Raw genomic sequence first — 21,910 nt, forward strand, 5'->3', positions numbered from 1 at the left:
TATATAGATAGATCATTTGAAGAAAAACCTTGTGGACTATTGAATTTTAGTTGCTCCAGTTTATCTTGTTTCTTCCTAAAGCAAAAATCTCCAGGGCAAAACAACTAAAAGAATGTAGCTGGAGGGGATACTTTTCTTTCAAGATGTATTCGCTGCTCTGCACTTTTATCAAAGAAATTAAAATCAGCACAAAAAGGATTTGAGAAGCTGTTCTAAAATTGATTTTGAATTTAAAAGGTGGAAAAAAACCTGAAATATTCATAAAACATAATGTGTAAACAATTCAGGTAAGAAACCATCCAGTTCCGGTTGTGTTTGTTATTCTGTATGTTAGGATATGTTTACACAGTGAAAAAACAAAAGCAAAAATACTGTAGTAAAACAGGTATAAAAAACTGCTGTTACGCCTAGCGCTCCGGGTCCCCGCTCCTCCCCGGAGCGCTCACGGCGTCTCTCTCCCCGCAGCGCCCCGGTCAGTCCCGCTGACCGGGAGCGCTGCACTGTCATGGCCGTCGGGGATGCGATTCGCACAGCGGGACGCGCCCGCTCGCGAATCGCATCCCAGGTCACTTACCCGTCCCGGTCCCCTGCTGTCATGTGCTGGCGCGCGCGGCTCCGCTCTCTAGGGCGCGCGCGCCAGCTCTCTGAGACTTAAAGGGCCAGTGCACCAATGATTGGTGCCTGGCCCAATTAGCTTAATTGGCTCCCACCTGCTCCCAGACTATATCTGCTCACTGCCCCTGCACTCCCTTGCCGGATCTTGTTGCCTTGTGCCAGTGAAAGCGTTTAGTGTGTCCAAAGCCTGTGTTACCTGAACTTCTGCTATCCATCTTGACTACGAACCTTGCCGCCTGCCCCGACCTTCTGCTACGTCTGACCTTGCCTCTGCCTAGTCCTTCTGTCCCACGCCTTCTCAGCAGTCAGCGAGGTTGAGTCGTTGCTAGTGGATACGACCTGGTTGTTACTGCCGCAGCAAGACCATCCCGCTTTGCGGCGGGCTCTGGTGAACACCAGTAGCCTCTTAGAACCGGTCCACTAGCACGGTCCACGCCAATCCCTCGCTGACACAGAGGATCCACTACCTGGAAGCCGAATCGTGACAGTAGATCCGGCCATGGATCCCGCTGAGGTGCCGCTGCCAAGTCTCGCTGACCTTCCCACGGTGGTCGCTCAGCAATCGCAGCAGATTGCCCAACAAGGACAGCAGCTGTCGCAGTTGACCGCCATGTTACAGCAACTTCTGCCTCTGCTACAGCAGCAACCATCTCCTCCGCCAGCTCCTGCACCTCCTCCGCAGCGAGTGGCCGCTCCTAGCCTCCGCTTGTCCCTGCCGGACAAATTTGATGGGGACTCTAAACTCTGCCGTGGATTTTTGTCTCAGTGTTCCCTGCATATGGAGATGTTGTCGGACTTGTTTCCTACAGAACGGTCTAAGGTGGCGTTCGTAGTAAGCCTTCTTTCAGGAAAGGCCTTGTCTTGGGCCACACCGCTCTGGGACCGCAATGATCCTGCCACAGCCACAGTCCAGTCCTGCTTCGCTGAAGTCCGGAGTGTCTTCGAGGAGCCAGCCCGAGCTTCTTCTGCCGAGACTGCCCTGTTGAACCTGGTCCAGGGTAATTCTTCAGTGGGCGAGTACGCCATCCAATTTCGTACTCTTGCTTCCGAGTTATCATGGAACAACGAGGCTCTCTGCGCGACCTTTAAAAAAGGCCTATCCAGTCGCATCAAGGATGTGCTGGCCGCACGAGAAATTCCTGCCAACTTCCAAGAACTCATCCATTTGGCTACCCGCATTGACATGCGTTTTTCTGTGCGACACCAAGAGCTCCGCCAGGAAAAAGACTTAGATCTCTGGGCACCTCTCCCACAGCATCCTTTGCAGTCTACGCCTGGGCCTCCCGCCGAGGAGGCCATGCAAGTGGATCGGTATCGCCTGACCCAGGAAGAGAGGAATCGCCGTAGGGAAGAAAATCTCTGTCTGTACTGTGCCAGTACCGAGCATTTCTTGGTGGATTGCCCTATCCGTCCTCCACGTCTGGGAAACGCACGCACGCACTCAGCTCACGTGGGTGTGGCGTCTCTTGGTTCTAAGTCTGCTTCTCCACGTCTCACGGTGCCCGTGCGGATTTCTCCTTCAGCCAACTCCTCCCTCTCAGCCGTGGCCTGCTTGGACTCTGGTGCCTCTGGGAATTTTATTTTGGAGTCGTTTGTGAATAAATTCAGCATCCCGGTGACCCGTCTCGTCAAGCCGCTCTACATTTCCGCGGTCAACGGAGTCAGATTGGATTGCACCGTGCGTTACCGCACAGAACCCCTCCTGATGTGTGTTGTACCCCACCACGAAAGGATTGAGTTACTCGTCCTTCCCAACTGTACCTCTGAGGTCCTCCTCGGTCTGCCATGGCTCCGGCTTCATTCTCCCACCCTTGATTGGACCACCGGGGAGATCAAGAACTGGGACTCTGCCTGCCATAGGAAGTGCCTCTCCCCCCCTCCCAGTCCCGTCAGGCAAGCCTCAGTGCCTCCTCATGGCCCCCGTCCTGGTGTCACACTGCCCCGTGCCAGGCTTCGCCCTCTGCCCTCCCTCCCCATTCCCACTCCTGCTGTACTGCCTGCCGTTGAGGAAACCCTCCATTCTTTCCCGGTGTCCTCATCCCAGGGGAGGCAGTTACCAGACAAAGAAAAGGGGAGACCTAAGGGGGGGGTACTGTTACGCCTAGCGCTCCGGGTCCCCGCTCCTCCCCGGAGCGCTCACAGCGTCTCTCTCCCCGCAGCGCCCCGGTCAGTCCCGCTGACCGGGAGCGCTGCACTGTCATGGCCGTCGGGGATGCGATTCGCACAGCGGGACGCGCCCGCTCGCGAATCGCATCCCAGGTCACTTACCCGTCCCGGTCCCCTGCTGTCATGTGCTGGCGCGCGCGGCTCCGCTCTCTAGGGCGCGCGCGCGCCAGCTCTCTGAGACTTAAAGGGCCAGTGCACCAATGATTGGTGCCTGGCCCAATTAGCTTAATTGGCTCCCACCTGCTCCCAGACTATATCTGCTCACTGCCCCTGCACTCCCTTGCCGGATCTTGTTGCCTTGTGCCAGTGAAAGCGTTTAGTGTGTCCAAAGCCTGTGTTACCTGAACTTCTGCTATCCATCTTGACTACGAACCTTGCCGCCTGCCCCGACCTTCTGCTACGTCTGACCTTGCCTCTGCCTAGTCCTTCTGTCCCACGCCTTCTCAGCAGTCAGCGAGGTTGAGCCGTTGCTAGTGGATACGACCTGGTTGTTACTGCCGCAGCAAGACCATCCCGCTTTGCGGCGGGCTCTGGTGAACACCAGTAGCCTCTTAGAACCGGTCCACTAGCACGGTCCACGCCAATCCCTCGCTGACACAGAGGATCCACTACCTGGAAGCCGAATCGTGACAACTGCAAACGTTTCTAACTCAAAGGAGGAGAGGAAGAGTGGTGTAGTTGCCCATAGCAACAATCAGATTGCTTCTTTTATTTTATTTTTTTTAAACTATAAATTTTTGTTAGAGTTTTAAAGAGTAACAAACAATACAAATATGTCATAGACAAGGGACAGAGTCTTTTTTTAAATAAAAAAAGCAACCTCATTAGTGGCTATGGGCAACTCGTCAACTTTTCCTCTGCACAGGTCACTTTTCCATAGACTTTATACATAATTTATTCCATAAAAAAAGCTGCTGCTTTATATTCCTATTTTACTGCAGTATTTTTTATTTCATTTTACACTGTGTGAATATAGGCTTAGAGGAGATGTTCCTTAAGGACGGACCCATTTTTTACCTTAATGGCCCGGCTCTTTTATTTTTATTTGACTGGGTCTCTTTAGAACTTTAGAACGCTTTTTCTGAGCAGAACAATTTTTCATGACATATTTTACTTTGTATAAGAGGTGCATTTATGTTGACACATAATATTGTAAAAAATAAAACTGGAAAATCTCTGGCGTTTAAAAAAAAAAATATTTATGGTGTACACTGTGCAGTAAAAGTGATGTTATATTTATTTTGTGGGTCAGTACGATTATGGTCATACCCATTTTATATAGCTTTCTATGTTCTTTTTCCTGAGCAAAATTATTTTTCTGCCATTCAATTTCCAACAGTCTTTTTTTGCGATACGTGCTACATTTTGATCTTTTTGATTCCGCTATTTGTACCAAAATTGTAAAATTTTGCGTATTTTCTTTTTTTACGGCTTTCACTGTGCGGGATTATTTACATTATAGTTTTATAGTACACGTCATTATGGATGTGGCAATACCTATTATGTATACGATTTGTGTTTTTGATCTTTTTTGTGATAATACACAGCTTTTATTGGGAATGGAGCATTTTTTTATTTTTTTTTACACTTCATATTTTTGTTGAAGAACTTTTAATTAAATTTTTTACACTTTTTACAGGTTATACTATGCTGCAATACATTTGTACTGCAGCACAGTGTGACCCGATGAGCTGCACACAGTACAGCCTGTGAGATCCAGCTTGTGGCTGGATCTCACAGTCTTTCATAGCAGGCAGACAGGAGGTCATGAACTGACCTCCTGCTGCCATAGCAACAAACCGACAACCCGCAATCGTGTTGCGGCGCCGCCGTTGGTGAAGAAGGGGAGTACACTCCCCCATCAACACCATAGATGCCATGATCAGGATCTCTTGAATGCGACTCGGCTTCTAGTGAGGAGTATGTGTGGTAGATGGCACACGCTACAATCATTTATATGGGAGCTTTGAAAAGACACCAGCAGTACTCAGGCATCTCCGGCGCCCCTATAGAAATTAATGGGGCACATGCCGTCTACGCTCCTTACTGAGAGAGCCAGGGTCCCATTCAGAGATTGCGAGGGGGTCCCAGTAGTTACTTATCCCCTATCCTGTGGAAAGCGGATTTGTTCATTTTGGCTGTAGTACTCCTTTAAAGATGCTGAGCAAACGCATGACCAAAGTACTGTATGTTGACACAGTTTTAAATCAGTGGTCTCAAACTGTGGCCCTTCAGATTTTGCAACACTTCAACTCCCTGCATGGCCAGACTGCCATTGGCTGCAGTTTGAGACCACTTCCTTAAACTGTACTTTTTCTGTACTGTAACTGCAATCTCTTCAGTATGGTCTTTTCATATGTCATAGATACATGTAAAAAGTTACATCTAGCACATAGACTGGTAAAGGGTACCTATATTCAAGATGCGACTGCAGGAAATGTCTGAAAATGTCAGGGCCTCTTCTGATCCTGTCGCTTGTAGGAGACTGCTATCTGAAGACAGAGTTGGCGGACGTCCCATAGACTTGAATGACACTTCCAGCAATTCTAGCTCCAGATTGCTGTAGTCTGCGAAGATATCACCGGATGGCCCCAATATTTATGGACCTATCCTGCTACTAAGAGCAAGATTAGAGGTATCTTTTAAGCCAGGTCCATTTAAATCAATGATTTAGACTTTTTATAAAATGTAAAATTTTTACCTAAACTAAACTATAAATAAAAAGAACTGTTGCCAGTCATGTATGTGGTGGCCCAGTACAGGAGTTGCACCCCTGTACCCTTGCTGCCTTGTCAGGCAGCCTCCCTACAGTGTTCCTTTGGCCCCTTTCACCTGTTTCCCTTGTACAGTTATCTTTATGCTGTGTATTGTATATATAATTGTTATGCCTTTAAGAACAGATGACATGTGATTAACCTGTTGTCATGTGATTGTAACCCAGTGAGGTATCAGTGACCATGTGACCTAAGGGTGACCTATGGAACCCCTCCAGAGTCTCCTCCATTTAAGCCCTTGGTGGAGTAGTTCTCCCTCTTAGCTCTTTTAGTCTTTGCTGAGAAACAGTGAGGTAAAATCCTAGGTGTGTGTCTGGAGTCCAGAAGAGGCCTAAAGTCAGCAAGCAGCCAAGGATTCTCAAGTCCATTGCCCCACAGGTCAAGTCAAAGCCTGGTAAGCTGCAGAAGGGGTGAAGACAGTCATAGTCTGTCATAGTCAAGTCAGTCCAAATTATCCTGCCTCAAGTCAGTGTGGCCTGCATCCAAATTGTCCAAGTCCACTATAAGTCCCAGCAAGCCCTAAGGTCTCTGAAGTCACTGGTCAACTCCGTGGGCCTAGCCTAGCTGTATAGACTGTTAAACCTGTTTCAGTCAGTAAAGCTTGGTGTTGGAGTCATTATTTGCCCGTGTACCTAGCGCAGGATCCAACGGTATTCCTTCAGGTTGTGTAGAGGATAAACCACACCCTGGCATCACGAACACAAGGTGTTAATGTCATCTGCCCCTAGGGTAATTCCATCTGCCCTGCATCACACCCTCACCACATGTAAATAACCGTATATCCCACAGTAAGGCTGCTTTCACACTGTAAAAACACTTCCGTTATGATGGCCATTAGGAAATCGGCAGATATATGGGCGGTACAAAATCACAAACGGCTGTTAGAAAATCCCATTATAGTCTATGGGATTTTTCTCATAGCTGTTTAACTTGTTATTTTGTGACAAGCGATAGTAACGGGAGAATTAGTGCATGCACTATTTCTCCCGTTCATTCGCTCGTCACAAAATAACGGCCGTTATTAATAATGGGCGATAACGGGTTAAAGAGCTATTAGAAAAATCCCATAGACTATAATGGGATTTTCTAACGGCCGTTAGTGATTTTGTACCGGCCGTATAACTGCCGATTTCCTAACGGGCATTCATAACGGAAGTGTTTTTATAATGTAAAAGCAGCCTAAGTAACAAAAGTACACCTTCTGTTATTAAATAAATCTGCCTTGTATCATAATACTGTTGTTCCTCCTGGAAATATAAAAAATTATAAATTCAGCTTGTCAGTAAAGTAGTATATAGGGGACTTGACACTGTCAGCATTGGTTGGAAAATGACAGACTGACAGTGGGAATGGAAACACTCAAATGGCAATTAATTCATACATTTCCGGGAGGAGTAAGAGAGGAACGGTACAATCCAGAGTTCAGAGAAACAGTGCTCCAGAAAACAAGTAATTATTAAAACAGACGTGTCAGCTTGGCAGAAGCTCTTTTGTACAGTGCTGGGTTTCACAAATAACAGTATGTTGCCACAAAATATAAACAATGCATAAGTTGGATATTAAAGAATTTTATCACATATAGTGCAGATAAACTGTACTGTAGATAATACCAGGACAAGATAGAGGGGAAATAATTCCTTACATTATTTAGGATCATAATGGAGGAATTGTTCCCTGGAGACTAGTTTACATAATGAGCAGGTTGTGTGAAGCGCAGCTTTACATTTATTGAAATGACCATTTCCCCTCTGAGTTCAGTAGAAATGTGCCCAAAGCTATTATTGCATATATCGACTCAATGTGATTTAAATGGACATGGCTGGTGTCCCCTTGTGGTTAGAAAAGACCAATCTGTGTATCAAAGTTCAAGCTCAGGGAAAGCTTGAAGACAGAGATTAGATGTCTGACCACTGTCTAGCAGTATACAAATAGATGCCTGACTTGATTTCATTGTAGTAGACCAGTGACAAAATGTTTCTAGAATTATTGATATACTGTATATTCTAACCACACTTTTTAAGCATTATAGTAAGCAGTGCCCAAAAGATGGTTGCAATCCAATAGTCATTTATAGGATCATTAAACCTAAAATACAATCTCTGGTACATAATTGCTAACACAATAACATGTCACGGTTCATTTCTTCAAATATCCAAATACTACCAATAAATCTAAATCAATAAATGACCGTATTTAAATTCTACACGTCCATCTCTTAGCTACATCTGTTTCTACTCCCTTGACAAATAGATAACATTTTGGCCTCCAAAAGGGCCATTGATTCAGCTTTCACAGACACCTCCTAAACTGTGAATTGGCCTAAATCTGCTGACTTGATATGTTTCTCTTCTCATAAATTTATGTAATGTTGCCAGGATATTCCATCACTCTATGATTGGTCTGGGACAACAATGGGTCAAGAGAATGAAGAAAACAAAATGCTGATATAGCACTGTTATGGTGCTGAGACCCACTCTGAGCTTTTCCCGCCACAACAGGCTACCTGGACCACCAGGACGAAGGTTAGAACGCGCGTTGTAGGGGCACCATCCCGGTCTCTGTCTCACACTCATTTAGCAGCCTTGTGGGTATTTTTTGCTATATCTTCATGCACTGATGTAGTGTGGTTGACATAACATGTAGTAGCACCTTATGCATATGGCACTTTACTATATTATGTACTGTAAGTCACTGATGTTTACACTGTGTACCATTTGCTGCCTTTTATATACCCCTATATAAATTTATGTGACTGTATACCTACATACCACCATCCCATGTCAGACAGATGTGGCGGTGATGTCGCTGTATGTTTTGTTGATGCTGTTTTTCTCTTTAAAGGGTACCTCTCATCAAATAAACTTTTGATATATTTTAGATGAATGAATGTTGAATAACTTTCCAATAGCATGTTAATGAAAAATATGCTTCTTTCTATTGTATTTTTCCCGATCAGTCCTGTCAGCAAGCATTCTGACTCATGCTGGAGTCCTAAACACTCAGAGCTGCCAGCCTGCTTTGTTCACAGCCAAACAGGCTGTGAACAAAGCAGGCTGGCAGCTCTGAGTGTTCTCCTTTGTGAACAAAGCAGACTGGCAGCTCGTAGTGTTTAGGACTCCAGCATGAGTCTGAAATGCTTGCTGCCAGGACTGGTAGGGAGACCCCTAGTGGTCATTTCTTCAAAGTGGAAAATTAAATAGAAAGAAGCATATTTTTTAATAACACGCAATTGTGAAGTTATTCTGTATACATTAACCCCTTAATGACGCAGGACGTATATTTACGTCCTGCGCCGTCTCCCGCGATATGAAGCAGGATCGCGCCGCGATCCCGCATCATATCGCGTGGGTCCCGGCGCTAATCAACGGCCGGGACCTGCGGCTAATACCACACATCGCCGATCGCGGCGATGTGTGGTATTAACCCTTTAGAAGCGGTGGTCAAAGCTGACCGCCGCTTCTAAAGTGAAACTGAAAGTATCCCGGCTGCTCAGTCGGACTGTTCGGGACCGCCGCGGTGAAATCGCGGCGTCCCGAACAGCTGATCGGACACCGGGAGGGCTTTTACCTGCCTCCTCGGTGTCCGATCGACGAATGACTGCTCCGTGCCTGAGATCCAGGCAGGAGCAGTCAAGCGCCGATAATGCTGATCACAGGCGTGTTAATACACGCCTGTGATCAGGATGAGAGATCAGTGTGTGCAGTGTTATAGGTCCCTATGGGACCTATAACACTGCAAAAAAAAAGTTAAAAAAAAGTGTTAATAAAGGTCATTTAACCCCTTCCCCAATAAAAGTTTGAATCACCCCCCTTTTCCCATAAAAAAAATAAAACAGTGTAAAAAAAAATAAAAATAAACATATGTGGTATCGCCGCGTGCGTAAATGTCCGAACTATAAAAATATATCATTAATTAAGCCGTACGGTCAATGGCGTATGCGCAAAAAAATTCCAAAGTCCAAAAAAGCGTATTTTGGTAACTTTTTATAACATTAAAAAATTAATAAAAAGTGATCAAAAAGTCATATCAAAACAAACATCATACCAATAAAAACTTCAGATCACGGCGCAAAAAATGAGTCCTCATACCGCCCCGTACGTGGAAAAATAAAAAAGTTATAGGGCTCAGAAGATGACATTTTTAAACGTATAAATTTTCCTGCATGTAGTTATGATTTTTTCCAGAAGTGCGACAAAATCAAACCTATATAAGTAGGGTATCATTTTAACCGTATGGACCTACAGAATAATGATAAGGTGTAATTTTTACCGAAATATGCACTGCGTAGAAACGGAAGCCCCCAAAAGTTACAAAATGGCGTTTTTTTTTCGATTTTGTCGCACAATGATTTTTTTTTCCGTTTTGCCGTGCATTTTTGGGTAAAATGACTAATGTCACTGGAAAGTAGAATTGGTGATGCAAAAAATAAGCCATAATATGGATTTTTAGGTGGAAAATTCAAAGGGTTATGATTTTTAAAAGGTAAGGAGGAAAAAACGAAAGTGCAAAAACGGAAAAACCCTGAGTCCTTAAGGGGTTAATCTATAATATATCAAAAGTTTTTTTTGATGAGAGGTACCCTTTAAACATGATTAGTATTTTTAATGCATACCAATAAAAATGCATAATTTTATATGATCAAGTGACTCCATTTTCTCTTTTTTGTGCTGGACCACCAGCTATACAAAGAACTTCAGTTGGCCCTATTTGCATAAATGGGATTATGCTGCAGTTCTTCAAACAGTAGTGTGGCCAGGTAGGGTATTATGCAAAGAAAACACAGTAAGGCTAAGTTTCCACTTGTTTTTTTTTTGTTTTTTTTTCTGGCAGTTTTTGAAATACAGCCACTGAAGTTTTTGAGCCAAAGTCAGAAGTGGATCCATAATGGAGGAGAAGTATAAGTCCTTCCATTATATTTCCCATTCCCTTTGAATACACTTCTGGCTTTGGCTCAAAAACTGCAGAGGCAGTATTCCAAAATCTGCCAGAAAAAAAACCAAGTGGAAACTTAGCCTCATGGGGATGCAGTGCTATACCAGTGCTACATCTTCTTCATTCTCAGAATCGATGGGTGCCCCAGACTCCCACCGATTATAAAGAAATGGCATAGCCTAGCAATATACCATCATTTTATGTTTAATCAATTTTTTATAATATGTTTTCACAATAAATATACTGGATGGGGTTAAGTTTAAAGAAAGCTGAGAAAAAGAAAAAAAGGGGTATGAAAAGGGTAGGAATCTACTCAACATACATACATTAAGCATCTCTTGCTTACTGTTTTGTAAGTAGAGCACGTAGCGTGCCACAGAAACCTGCAATATGTACACATCGCAGCGCTACACAAACTGCATACAGCTGTGCAATATAACCAGCGCTCAAGGTGTCAGCTGGTTACATCTGTGTCTATCTATTTTTCTATGAAAAGCAACAGAAGCAGCCCTACTATATTTTGGTAAAGCATCTACATGATATTTTACGACTTGTTTCTGACTCAAGGCTTAAGAAGGGTTCCAATGAGCTCAGCAGAAACATTGCACACGTATAATGGGGGAATAAAGTATTTCATTGCTTTTGCTCCTAAGTATTGGAGTACTGCGGTTTTCTGCTTTTTAAGAATGAAGACATATGGTTTGAGTTCTAAGGCAAGACCCACTCAGGCAGGTTCTATCTTCCCATTTGGGTGTTGTCTTAGGACTTGGTCAATATGTCTGTGTCCATCTATCTATCTATTTATCTATCTAAGTCCAAAGAAAGGCAGCACTCCTAAGATGTGTTCGGGTGCATGCTGTAGAGTCCTGTTATGGGGCTCCTCAGTAGCAAACCAAAAAAAAAAAAAAACAGCAGCACTCCATTTGAGATGAATTAGTGCGTGGCTTTAAAGCCACGCACTAATTCATCTCAAATGGAGTGCTGCTGTTTTTTTGTTTTTTTTATTCTATCTGTCTATCTATCTAATATCTAACTATCTAATCTATCTGTGCATGCTATTTCAATGCAATAATATTTTATTAGTTTATTTATTTATCAATTAATCTTGATCAATAGGGAATTTATAAACTCACTACAAAGTAACTATTATGTATAAAAATGAGAGAAACTGGAGGCACTCGATTTTGCTGCGGGTGATTTATTCTAAGTCAGGCATACAGGTAATGCTCAGTCGACGATTCATTTTGCGCACCTTTACTTAATCAATGACCACAGTGATCATTGATTAAGCGCAGGTGTGCAAAACGAATCGTCGACTGAGCATTACCTGTATACCTGACTTGAAATAAATCACCTGCAGCAAAATCGAGTGCCTCCAGTTTCTCTCATTTTTGTGAATTTCTGTACGCATCCTGGAAGAGCACCAACAGAGCGGAGGATCCGTGAGTAGCCAATGTGCCTAGCAACCGAGTGGTGTTTGCAGAGTGTACCTAGAGGCAGTGCCAACTTTGAACTGTATCTCCCTTTTGGGTAACTATTATGTATCCACATTCAAATTTCAGCATGTATAGTAATGATTACTTTCTTACTACAATAGTTTCTTCCAAACTTACCTAGTCCCCACAAACCCACTTACCTTTAAATAGACAATATAGAAGAGGATGCATCTATGTGATATACAGTACTGTTATGCAAAGAGGTGGGAATATGTGGCCCATGTAAAAGTAGGAGTTGGGACTATTTTTAATAAATTATGATTATGATCTTTTATTTTATTATAAATAGAGAAGAAAAAAAACTAATAGAAGACAGAAAACCAGTAAAATGTTCCATTTCTCTCCTGCAGCATGACTCCACTATACAAGGCTGTCTCTAATTGATAAAGCTCCATTCATTGCATGGTTAATTATACAATACTTACAAATGTCACTTGTATCAGTTTCCCAATTAAAAGTTTGGGAATACAGCAGTGGGGGCGTCATTTATCATGGCTCCGGTGCATTCATGCTGAATTATGTATGTTTTTAGTAAATCTATCAGTTGCTCCACATTGTCAGTTCTAAGCCCATCAGTAAGGTAGTGTATCTAACCGTTATAAATTCCTCAAAATCTGCTGTCTTATTCCCTTCTTTGGATTTTGCGATTAATGAATTTGTTCTGCCGGCTGATGGTGGCCTGTCAAGTATGAATGTAAAAAATTAATGGCAACTCTACGAAATTATAAAAGAAAGGAGAGACAAAGTCTCTCAAGGCAAAGCACAACGGCACATTTAATGTGATCAGATGTGTTAACTTGAGGATTCGATTTTCATTGATGCTAAATGAATCCAGAATGACACCGCATCATTCCAAGCCATATTTTACTGTATGACAATGACATACAACCTAAGATAGGCAGGGATGAAAAGCCAGTGTACTTTATTAGCCCATGCATTGTAAAGCATCTTAGCAAGTGCTTAAGCCAGCTAAAGCTGCCAACTTGCAGCTACTATGGCTAAAGCTATAACTCTTACTTTTATCCTTTGGGCCACTGCGGAACAAAATCTACCATATTGCTGTCACTGTCACTTTACGCAGCAAGTCTCTAAAGCTCTGTTTGTTGTTTCATTCTGTTCTATGTCTCCCTTAGGAAATTCTTCATTTTAATATAAATTGAGAACTTCATCTTGCGGTGGCGAAAAAAAAAAAAGAGAAAAACATGGATGTTTCTGTCCCCCCTATATTACCAAGTGATGCATACCAATGTGTTTACATCTGGAGAAAAGTCTTGTTTTTGCATACATTTTCAGTATATACTACATTTTCAGTTATGGATGGGCAATAAGGAACTAATTCATTTGCCTTTACAGAGATTTAGGATTGAAGGAAATGTGCCATGATTTTTAAAAAATTATTATAAGTGTAATGACACTTTAATATAAGTGTAAATACTAGTTTGGTTTCAGTGCTTCAAAGCTATTTCCAGTAGTGGCATGATAGGGCATGCTTCCTAAGAAGGTGGTGTGATGAGCTGCTTTGCATATTCCTTTACCCAGAAGTCCGCAGAGTGCTAATGGCCTTTTTAAATCTCCGTACACCAGGAGCGGTGCTCCTCCCTTAGGAGAATACTTTTTTCATATATATAGCACACTGCTAGCACAAAGATACAGATAAAACATGAATTGCTATATTGCTGCAATGAAAAATGAAAAGTTGAGGTGCTTTGCTCACCATTTGGCCAAATAGTTTGGACCATCCCACAGTGATAAGGTGACCTCATTGGGACGGACCCTACACTGTGAATGTGCCTCTGTGCAATCAGTTACCAGGCTTGTAAGGTCTGAAACATCCAACACCTTATAAGATGGGTGGGATGCAGAAACCAACATGGAGGTAGCCACTCCCCCATATGTATAACACAAAAAAAGGATAGGTTGGCCAGCACATACTGATACCAAACTATTGCATGGACCTGGCATACAGGTGCACGCTGCTAGGCTAAATATACACAAATAGGAGAATACAGCAGCGCACTGCTAGCACAAAGATACAGATAAAACATGAAATGCTATATTGCTACAATGAAAAATTAAATATTGAGGTGAAGCATTTAGCAGCAGAAATAATTAACAAATCTGTTTAACTTTCTGCCACTAGTTAATAAAAAAAAAAATGTTTTCCAGTGGAGTACCCCTTTAAATGTAAGTGTAATAGTAGATGAAGTGTGTGCCCAACCGCCACTACATTTAAATGGGGGACATAGAGCCCCTGTTCTCACAAGTGATGGGGATTAGTGATGTCGCGAACATAAAATTTTCGGTTCGCGAACCGCGAACTTCCGCAAAAGTTCACGAATCGGGCGAACCGCCATTGACTTCAATGAGTAGGCGAATTTTAAAACCCACAGGGACTCTTTCTGGCCACAATAGTGATTTAAAAGTTGTTTCAAGGGGACTAACACCTGGACTGTGGCGTGCCAGAGTGGGATCCATGGCAAAGCTCCCATGGAAAATTACATACCATATATCCCGGCGTATAAGGCGACTTTTTAACCCTGAATTTTCTTCTGAAAAGTCGGGGGTCGTCTTATACGCCGGGTATTGAGGTCCGGGATAGGAAAACTTCTGATTATCTGCCCAGGCTGGCTCCCGTGTGTTGCTGCAGGCGGGGGTCGGCCAGAGCAAGTAAAAACTAATACTGTATACTAAAAACCAGGGTGCCTCCAGCTGTTGTGAAACTACAACTCCCAGCACTGCAAAGGCTGTCCGGGCATGTGGGGGAACTGCTGACCTAATGTGGGGGGAGCTGCCTACAAATGTGGGGGGAGCTGCCTACTATTGTGGGGGAACTGCTACTAATGTGGGGGAGCTGCCTACTAATGTGGGGTAACTGCTGACCTAATGTGGGGTAACTCCCAACCTATTGTGGGGGAGCTGCCTACTATTGTGGGGGAACTGCCAACCTAATGTGGGGGAACTGCCGACCTAATGTGGGGGAACGGCCAACTTAATGTGGGGGGAACTATACTGCCTACCTAATGTGGGGGGAACTATACTGCCTACCTAATGTGGGAGGAACTATACTGCCTACCTAATGTGGGGGAACATGATGCCTACCTAATGTGGGGGGAACTACAAGGTACCGTACATCGAGGTAGGAGGGGTAGTCTTATATGGCGAGTATATCCCAAACTCTATATTTTAACTGTAAAAGTTGGGGGTCGTCTTATACGCCGGCATATACGGTAGTTGATGCAGAGTTGGGTTTTAATTCATAAAGGACATAAATCATCTATTATTCCTAAATGGTTTGGAATAACGTGCTTTAGCCTCCTTTCGGCAGCACATAGAGCCCCCCTTTAGGCATCACATAGTTAGATTCCCTCATATTAGGCAGCACATAGTTAGAGCCCCCCTTTAGGCACCACATATATTTCCCCATGTTAGGCAGCACATAATTAGAGCCCCCCTTTAGGCAGCACATAGATTCCCACATATTAGGCAGCACATAGTTAGAGCCTCCCTTTAGGCAGCACATAGATTCCCCCATGTTAGGCAGCACATAGTTAGAGCCCCCCTTTAGGCAGCACATAGATTCCCCCATGTTAGGCAGCACATAGTTAGAGCCTCCCTTTAGGCAGCACATAGATTCCCCCATATTAGGCAGCACATAGTTAGAGCCCCCCTTTAGGCAGCACATAGTGGAATTGGAATCCAAGGCCAGAGCGCTGCAAGGCAGCAGTGCTAACCTCTGAGCCACCATGCTACCCTTACCGTACATCTAATATGTACGGTTGCTAAAATGGACAGAGATGTCAGCAGAGAGTACCAGAAAAATTAGGCATGTACACATGGCTCAAAAATTTGGTATTGTTGCAGCCGCAGCTGTAGCAGCGCCCAGAAAAATTGTGGCAGCATAAAAAGTGCAGCACCAGAGGCCAGAAAAATTAGGCATGTACACATGGCTGAAAAATAAGAACAAGCGCATATCCAAGAGTCCAGAAGACTCTATAATGCAGGATGGAGAAACAGACAAAGAAATTATTTTCTAAATAAAATTTAGTTCATCCCTCTCTGTATTTTATTTTTGAAAATTTAAGTTTAAAAATCACACGCAACAAGCGTTCCTTGGTGTAATGGTTAGTACTCTGTAAAATTCAAGTTTAAAGTATCAGAAAGTCCAGAAGACTCTATGATGCAGAAATCTTTTTCAAAATAAAATTTTTTATCAAATCAAGATGAAAGCAGCGGCCAGAAAAATTGCAGCAGCAGAAAAGTGCAGCACCAGAGGCCAGAAAAATTAGGCATGTACACATGGCTGAAATATAAGAACAAGCGCATATCCAAAAGTCCAGAAGACTCTATGATGCAGGACGGTGAAAATCATAGAGAAATCCTTTTCAAAATAAAATTTTTCATCAAATCAAGATGAAAGCCACGACCAGAAAAATTGCAGCAGAAAAAGTGCAGCACCAGAGGCCAGAAAAATTAGGCATGTACACATGGCTGAAATATAAGAACAATCGTATATCCAAGAGTCCAGAAGACTCTATAATGCAGGATGGAGAAACAGACAAAGAAATTATTTTCTAAATAAAAATTTTCATCAAATAAAGAAACAGAGTTCTTCCCTCTCTGTATTTTACTTTTGAAAATTTAAGTAAAAAAATTACACGCAACAAACGTTCCATGGTCTAATGGTTAGTACTCTTGAAAATTCAAGTTTAAATTATCATAAAGTCCAGAAGACTCTATAATGCAGGACGATGGTGTGGTGTGACTCTCCGCTTTGAGGCAAGTCAACCCCAAGATGGCATGACACTGCCGTATCCAGGATGTGGAATAGCACCTGTGGAGCTGGGGGGGGGGGGTGCCGGTGATGTGGAGCAAGACGCAGCAGTGGAAGAGGACTCGGCCGAGGAGGTTATGGAAGAGGATGGAGTAGGAGGAGTAGAGGAGGTAGCAGCAGGCCTGCCTGCAAGTCGTGGCGATGTCACCAACCCCTCTGCAGAGCCACACATTCCATGCTTGGCAGCCGTCACCAGGTTTACCCAATGCACAGTGTAGGTGATATACCTGCCCTGACCATGCTTTGCAGACCAGGTATCAGTGGTCAGATGGACCCTTGCCCCCCTGGTGAGATGGACCATGCCAGACATGCCATAATTTCCTTTTGCACAATGCAGTAAAGGTTGGGGATTGCCTTTTGTGCAAAAAAAATTCTGCCGGGTACCTTCCACTGCGGTGTCCCAATGGCTACACATTTTTTTAAAGGCCTCAGACTCCACCAGCTTGTATGGTAAAAGTGGGCAGGCTAGAAGTTCCGACAAGCCAGCTGTCAGACGCCGGGCTAGGGGGTGACTTTAAGAAATTGTCTTCTTGCGCTCAAACATCTCCAAGTCCTTGACAGACACCTGACTGTGGGAAGATGAGCAGGAACTGCTCAAGGCGAGAGACAGAGAGGCGGATGGTTGAGAGGGGGCAAGGAGGGCAGCAGTGGTTGACCTGGCTGAAGATGCTGGACCAGGAGGAGGATGGCGGCTTTGACTTTGTGTGCTGCTTGTACTGACGTGTTGATCCCATAGGCGTTTGTGATGTGACATCATGTGCCTTCGCAAAGCACTTGTGCCTAGGTGGGTGTTGGACTTCCCACAACTCATTTTCTTCTGGCACAGGTTGCAAATGGCCTCGCTGTTGTCAGAGGCAGACACACAAAAAAAAAAGCCCCACTGCTGAGCTCTGCGATGACGGCATTCTGGTGGTGGCAACAGCATGCGTTGATTGGCATCCTGTCTGGCTGACCCCAGGTGCCGATGCATGCTGTCTGACTGTGCCACTAGCTCCTTGCGACAATCTCCCCCTGCTTCCAACTCGTCTCCTCCTCCTCTCTGTCTCCCCATCTGAACTTTCCCCCTCTTCTTCTCTTCTAGCGGGCACCCACCTTGCATCCACTGACACATCGTCATCATCAACACCTTCACCGCTATCTGACACCTCAAGAAAGGAAGCAGCAGCAGGTACAACATCATCATCACAACGTACGTTCATGTGTGTAATGCTGCCTGACTGAGACATATCCCTGTTAACTACATCCTCTGGCAATAATGGTTGTGCATCACTCATGTCTTCAAACTGATGTGTAAATAACTCCTGACGGATCAAGTAAAGCTGCTGTGGTGCTAGTGTTGGTGGTGGCGGCAGGCGGGCAAGTGGTAGCATGAGAGGTGCCCGAAGCTAAGCTAGAGGAGGAGAAGGACGGTGCATCAAGGTTCCAAGCGGAAGCTTTAGTAGTAGATTGGATGTCTTGTGATAGCCAGTAAACTAAGTCCTCAGAACTTTGGGGGTTCAGGGTACGTGGCCTCTAAACACTGGCCATTCTAGGGCCAAAGGGAATCCCAGCACCACGACGGCCCCTGCGGGGTGGCCTTCCTCTGCCTGCCATTTTTTTTGTTAAATTTACACAAGTGTCACACCTAATGTGATTTGCACTAGGGGGGCACAATTTGCCTTGCAGGCAAGAAAAATGGCAACTGTGACGTGAACTAACAGTGGCGACTGATTTTATTTAACAGCCAAAAAAGGTATTTTTTTTTTAATTTGCACAACTGTCACACCTAGTGTGATTTGCACTAGGGTGACACGATTTGCCCTGCAGGCAGGAAAAATGGCAACTGTGACGTGAAATAACAGTGACGGCTGATTTTACTTAACAGCCAAAAAAGGTTTTTTTTTTTAATTTGCGCAACTGTCGCACCTAATGTGATTTGCACTAGGGTGACACAATTTGCCCTGCAGGCAGGAAAAATGGCAACTGTGACGTGAACTAACAGTGATGGCTGATTTTATTTAACAGCCAAAAAAGTTTTTTTTTTTTTAATTTGCGCAACTGTCACACCTAATGTGATTTACACTAGGGTGACACAATTTGCCCTGCAGGCAGGAAAAATGGCAAATGTGACGTGAACTAACAGTGACGGCTAATTTTATTTAACAGCCAAAAAAGATTTTTTTATTTTTATTTGCACAACTGTCACACCTAATGTGATTTGCACTAGTGTGACAATGAGCAAAAAAACTTGCCAGCGGAGTTCCCCTTTTATGCAGTGGTCCCCAACCAGGGTGCCTCCAGCTGTTGCAAAACACACGGAGTGATATATTTCAGCCCTTTGAATACTGTAGTAGTTAGTTGCTTTAAAGAAAAAAAGCTTGCCAGCGGAGTTCCCCTTTTAAGCAGTGGTCCCCAACCAGGGTACATACAGCTGTTGCAAAACACACGGACTGATATCTTTCAGCCTTTTGAATACTGTAGTAGTTAGTTGCTTGAAGGAACTTAAGTTTGATTCTGGAGTACCCCTTTTAACCAGCGGTTCCCTCCCAACCAGGGTGCCTCCAGCTGTTGCAAGACTAACGGACTGATATCTTTCAGCCCTTTGAATACTGTAGTAGATAGTTGCTTGAAGGAACTTAAGTTTGATTCTGGAGTACCCCTTTTAACCAGCGGTTCCCTCCCAACCAGGGTGCCTCCAGCTGTTGCAAGACTAACGGACTGATATCTTTCAGCCCTTTGAATACTGTAGTAGATAGTTGCTTGAAGGAACTTAATTTTGATTCTGAGTACCCCTTTTAACCAGCGGTTCCCTCCCAACCAGGACTGATATCTTTCAGCCCTAAAAAGGGCTTTTTTGGGTGCTGTCCTTAAAGCAGATGTTACACTAGTGCTTTAGGAGTAAACTGGACCCTGAATACACCACCTAGCAGCAACCTAGCTATCGCTTTCCCTATACAGCAGGAGCAGCTTCTCTGACCCTCCACTTCCTAAGCCTGCAGCATGCTGAATGAGGGTAAAATGGCGTCCGTGCAAGAGGTAGGAGGGTCTGGAAGGGAGGGACTGATGCTGATTGGCTGTAATGTGTCTGCTGACTCTGACTCACAGGGTGAAAGTTTACTGCAATGTTAAAGTATAGGGGCGGATTGAACTTCACATATGTTCGCCCGGCGATGCGAACATGCGAAATTCGCCGGGAACTATTCGCCGGCGAACAATTCGCGACATCTCTAATGGAGATCCAAGCAATCAGAGCTCAACAGATCAAACACTTATTACTTACCCTGTGGATAAGTGATAAATATTGTCAAGAAAAAGCCTGCTTTTAAGGCTATGGACACCATTTACTCAATTTTTTATATTCTTGATATAAATTTATCATAATAAAACATTTTCTCAATAAGTCTTTTTAAAAGTTTTAATGAGTTTCTCTTCTGTAGCCCCCTTGTTTTAACATATAAAGCACCTGTTTTCAGTAAAATCCAACTGATGGTTCTGACTCCAGCCCTTATATCTCTTCACCTGAACAGTCTGTATGAGCTGATTTATGTTCATATTAAAGGTGGACCTTTAACATTCATAAATCAGTGTATAAGAAGAGACATAAGGACTCAAAAATGAACAGTTTTTCCAATGGATTTCACTAAAAACAGAACATGGTAGCCTTCCCTATCTGTCAAAACGAGTTGCAAAAGAAAAATGTAATAAAATGTTTTATTAAAGACATATAGAGAAAATATTTTTGTACCAAAGTGCAAAGCAAGAATAAAAAAAATATATTTAAAGGAATACTCCGCCCCTGGACATCTTATCCCCTATTCAAAGAAAATGTCCTATCGCAGGGGTCCAGACCCCCCTGTTCATGCACCCGACATTGTGAACATTATGTTTAGAACAGGTGTGGTTCGGGCAGGTGTGGTTGTGATTTCACACCATGCATCCTCATGATGTTATGCCGCCATTCATATGGATAGGGGTTAAGATGTCTAGGGGTGGAGTACCCATTTAAAGTTGTTCAGGATTTGTTGAATTCCAAGCAGAACAAAGTACAACACAATGGTTTTCAGTCTAATTTAGATGCCCATACAACTAGATCTCTCTAAGATTGTAATTATATTTTGCTTTGCTATTACCAGTTGTGCTCATAGTCATGGAGTCCCACCAGCAATGAAACATTATTAAGCTATTCATAATGGATATGCATTTGAATTATTATAATTTTTTTTTCTTAAAATCCAATTGCAAAACATTATTGTCTTATTTTTCTATTTGCTATGTGTTTAAATGTAGTATACATTTTGAAGAATGGCATTTTAACCCATGTCTGAATGGTATATAAAAGCCTTGCATGGACTGATTTCAGCAGTAAATCTAATTGACCCGTTGACATATGACAGCTTTTTGTTTTGAGATAACATGTCTTCTGTGTGACTCTAAAAACTTCAGCAGGAGAAAAATTACAGCCAGACAGGCAGCATAAAGACATTGCCCAGGGCACTATCTGCCAATAACTAATTCCTAGGGAAAACTGATTTGTGGTTTCTGATCACATGCACCAAGTGCGTCCATTATTGACTAAAAGTGCTTCATCTGGATGTAGATCTATCTTGGCTAACAAGAAAACACTAGAGGTCTTCATTCAGTCATTGAGCCTGGTCCCAAGACATCAGCGCAGCTGTCTCCCCTCTTACCAATCAACACATCAAAAGCTTCTTAATATGTTTCTATTTCAACAAAAATTGTTCACTGTGAATAAAGTAAGTTAACCAAACAAGAAAGAAAACATAACTAAATTATGTCTGTTTCACGCTATTTTTATTTCTCTTTGTATTATTTTTACTATATTTTGCTATTCTAATGTTAATAACATAATAAAATTTCACAAATAAATATGTAAAAAAGGTGATATATATATATATATATATATATATATATGGATTTTTTTGAGAATATAAGAATTAATAATTGCTGCAACAAGTCTTTGAAATGCAATTTTCCATTACACTTTTATGGGATTGGTAATTTTTACATGTCCCCAAAAAGATGATCATATACCATTTGCATATCTGGTTTATAAATATTTCATCTTTTGACTTCAGTCACAAATAAACACAATGAGC

General features: G+C 43.2%; 1 long non-coding RNA gene across 1 annotated transcript; it reads left to right on the plus strand.

Moving 5' to 3' along the window:
- Positions 1-4,588: 4,588 nt before the first annotated feature.
- On the plus strand, positions 4,589-8,312 carry LOC130361486 (uncharacterized). The gene is made up of 3 exons (XR_008891021.1): positions 4,589-4,701; positions 5,263-5,416; positions 8,054-8,312. It is a non-coding gene; the product is annotated as an uncharacterized LOC130361486 (long non-coding RNA).
- Positions 8,313-21,910: the final 13,598 nt, after the last annotated feature.

Source organism: Hyla sarda, chromosome 1, assembly GCF_029499605.1.
Source record: "Hyla sarda isolate aHylSar1 chromosome 1, aHylSar1.hap1, whole genome shotgun sequence".
Lineage (NCBI taxonomy): Eukaryota > Metazoa > Chordata > Amphibia > Anura > Hylidae > Hyla > Hyla sarda.